Source organism: Pleuronectes platessa, chromosome 13 (assembly GCF_947347685.1).
Source record: "Pleuronectes platessa chromosome 13, fPlePla1.1, whole genome shotgun sequence".
Lineage (NCBI taxonomy): Eukaryota > Metazoa > Chordata > Actinopteri > Pleuronectiformes > Pleuronectidae > Pleuronectes > Pleuronectes platessa.
The window spans coordinates 14,336,716-14,340,849 of record NC_070638.1 but is presented as its reverse complement, the minus strand read 5'-3'; positions in this window follow the sequence as shown (position 1 = coordinate 14,340,849).

Here is a 4,134-nt window from a genome sequence, read left to right as displayed (position 1 = left end):
TGGATTTGTTGAAGAGAGAATTATTCGGGGCGTGGCAGTCGTATGAATTGAGAGGTGCAGGTGGAGAAAACAGCACATTACAGGTATCATACGTGCTGTGGAATAAAGGCAAATCAATTCTGTTTGCAGCCACAGCGGTGTTGTTTAGGCGAGTGGGATGAGAAATAAAAAAAGATCTGTGAGTGCCGTCATAAGCCTCAACTCCCATTTCTCTCTCCAGCAGCAGGTCACCTTGACTTCTGCAGAAGTTTGTTTTGCTCCCTCCTCAGGCTCACACAGGGATTTTTAGTTCAATTTAGTCCCTATGACAGTCGTGTCTTCACATGCACACGTACACAGACACACACAATGTCACAGTGAGTCTGAGCACAGATAGTGTTGAGCTGTATGTGTCAGCTACAGGTGGATGGCTTAACGTGTATCATGTTTTGCGAAGCACATATTGTGATGAGAGCTAAATAATCTATGTTACACAACGAATAGAAGACACAGATTCACGAGCCCATTTGCATTCTGTCCCCATTTAATCTCAGCTTATCATAAACACTTTATATCTGTACTGGGTGCATGTCAGGTCTAATGAGAATGCTTTACAGATAGTATAGATTTATGTCGACATTACAGAGTCCGTCCACCAGAGAGCACTGACAACTTTATCTTTCTGTCTTTGAACTATATTACCAGACTACTCAGTACTTATATGTGTCGCTATTATATTAGACAAGGATTCAATGGATCATTGTAAAAAATGTTAATGCAATGTTTTGAGCTTATATGAACAAACAAATGCTAAAGCATCATTTGATTTATTTTATTTTTTGGGATATGCCTCAAAAGGATCATTGTGACTTTAGTAGATTTGTACTTCTAAGTGTAATGAGCAGCTTCATTTACTCTGTTGATTTTAAATAGTCAAGGGGGAAAGGACTGATGCCATCTTTAAACAAATAATCTGTTTTACAGCTGATATCATCGTGTGTGTGTGTGTGTGTCTCAGTCATGCAGACAGTTATGCCCCATATGGTCGTCTGTTCAGTCAACCATATTTAGAGTTCCCCAGCTTCACGAGGGAATTGTGAAACAATTCTCTGAACATTTAAATATGCGCACACACACACAAAGTCAGCAGTTTAAATGAGCTCTTCACAATGAACAGTTAGTTTATACAGTGCCGTGAATTAGACTGTGTCCCTTAAATGCAAGTTTTTATTGTTGCATCTCTAAATCCATAAAACACTGATACTGCCGCTCTGTGTCTGGATGTGTGAACTGCACATTTACTATTTAACACCACCAGTGATAGTGAGGGAATCCTGTCACGATAAATATGTAGAGCGTGGCATCACAGAGTTACGGATTCAATCCTTTCCAGGGTCCAACATGATGAAATCCAAAACTGTAATCCATGTACGTGCTTAAGAAAGAGGCTTAGCCAAGACATTATTGACCTGTATGAACCTCAGATGTACATTCATTAATTATTTGTTTTAAAGCATTATTTCATTCTATGCTCTTGTGTTCGTTTTTACTGTGACACACAACTACACCTCATTATTAACAGCATGGCGAAAACCTGCTCAATCACCGGTCAGTATTTCAGTCATGCGTGCGTGCAGAAGTGCCACTGAGGCAGGTGCAAACGTCCACATGCACATCTCAACAGGTTCATTCTCACATAACAATACAGCTGATGCAGCAGAACTAACTGCTCTATCAACATCAATGTGCAGCGTGAGGTGAAGGAGAAAGAGCCTGAATTTCAATAGTATTCCTCCTGCCTCCATTGTGTCTCATTCATCATGTTACAGACAACTGGCTGCTGTGCTTTCCCCTGAACAGGATATGAACACATATCCAAATTCCTCTGTACAACTGGTGTTCTCTTTTTTCTTCTCTGCATATTTTACATATGCATTGGGACATAAGTTAGCTGGTAGTTTTATGCTCAGCTGCTCCCTCTTAGTCTCCTTCCCCTTCTTCTTTCCTTCCTCCATTTGCTGTGTTGGCTGCGGACGTCCTGGTGACAGGCTGCTTCTCGGCTGATGCCGTCTGTCGTGTTGAAACATAACAAGTGAAACTATAACGCTGCTTTGCTGCTGTTCGCACAACATCTCACGTATGGAATCCTTCAAGGCCGCGGCAGAAGCATCGTGCACCAATGCTTATTTACATCAGCGCCTCTGCAGAAGCAGTGCTCATATACAGCTGCCTTATATGGTCGGCTTAATACTGACCAGGCACATGTTTGGCTGCTTTCCTCCTTTTCGTCAGGAGACATTAGTCCAACCAAATCCCTTTTATCATTCTGATTCGTTGGTCAAGAGTCTAAACAATATGGTGCGTTATGTACCAGTATGTATCAAAGGAATATCATCACATCTGGAATAATGATCATTGTAATTATATGATATTTCAATAAATAATTGTCTTTTTCTTATACTTAGGTCTGCAAATATTAACTGGCACCATTTTTTATTGAAGTATGTTACTGTTCCTACTGGTTTGGTGAATAGCATTTAACCGTGTTGCCCTCAGTCTGACGCCTTGCTGGGGGACTCTAGTTTACTGTGACCTTGAAGTGTAAAACACAGAAACAAATCACAAAACACAATAACATGAGATAAATTGTGCTTTATAGTTTGTTGTGTTTTCTGATTTGTTGTTGTACTTGTTGCACATCATAGCCCTCAAATAAAAATATTATAAAGTGAATACTTCTCTCCTATCGTAGGCCAGTTCTCTACAACTTGACCACCACTGAGAGGAAACTGAATAGGAATGGCATCTTGTTGGGGTGGATCTCACTGGATGTGTTTTTACCGTAAGGTTCCGGGAGTGAACGAGATGGATATCACAGCTTCCTTTCAAAATAATTGTTTTTTTTTATCCCCAAATGACTTATGAAAAACAATGTCCATCCAATAGGGCTTTTTAAGTGTAGACATTTTCTCTGTCGCTGCAAGAAAAGCACTGGTGTTACTAATAACACTGAGAATTGGCTCTGTTGCACTCAAGCGCCTGAGAGTGAGCCAAGGAATTCATTACTGATTTATAAATATTACCTCCGCCAAGAAGGCTATGCTGTCCCCCCTGCCCTTTGTTTATCAGCAGGATTACTGCACATAGTTCCATGAAACCTGGTGGAAGGATGGGTCAGGAAAGAACCCATTAAACCTTGGAGCAGATCTGGACAAAGGGGGAAATCTGAACATTTTATTTTCACTTTCTTCAACATTGCGACATTGGTGTTCTTTTGACCTTTAGATCAATTTCCCATTAACTAATGAATTGATCTCAATTTATTTTACCTGTTATATTTAGGGCAGAGATATCTTTGATTGTGTGCATTTGGTGCAGCTTGGTTCCAAAAAGAGAACGGTTGGTTCTTGGCGGAGGTACGTGCTCTACTGAGTGCTAGTTTGTAGTATATACCGGTGAATGTGTCTCAAAATGTTCTCTATGGATTGAATTCAATTTTATTTTAATTTTTATAGCACCAAATCACAATATCCATGATCTCCAGGCACGAAAAAAGAGAAAAACTCCCTCATTAACCGGAAGAAGCCTCAGAAGCTAGATCCAGACTCCATGTGGTTGTTAAAAGACCAATTACATTTTGGTCTTACTAACAACACCTGTTTGACTCAGAAGGCATGACGAATATACTGTGATAAATGTTCATGAATATTTTCATCTCCAAAATATTGATCCCTCAGTGATACAGTATTGAAGTGTGGTGAAACATCTTTATTCTCTCCAGTTGTTGCATTACAATAGACCAAAGTGTTTTTGTGCACAGATAGCAACGATGGTTTTCCTGCAACTACTGACACGTTGAATCATCTTGGCCGTACAGACAGTAACATGTCTAGTATCTCCCTGATGCATGCACCACAGTGTGTGTGTATGTGTGTGTATGTTAGTGTGTGTGAGCCCTCCAGTTGCCCTCACAAAGCCCACTCAGGCAGACTGACACAAGTCATCTGCATGCCTGGGTAAAGGCAGCAGCATCATCATCATCGTCAGCAGCAGCAGCAGCAGCAGCGGAGGGGCGGGGAGCTCAGATCCAGTAACGACCACCGACGAACCGGGAGAGCCTCCTCCGGTAGCATCAGCACACACCAACCAGGGAAG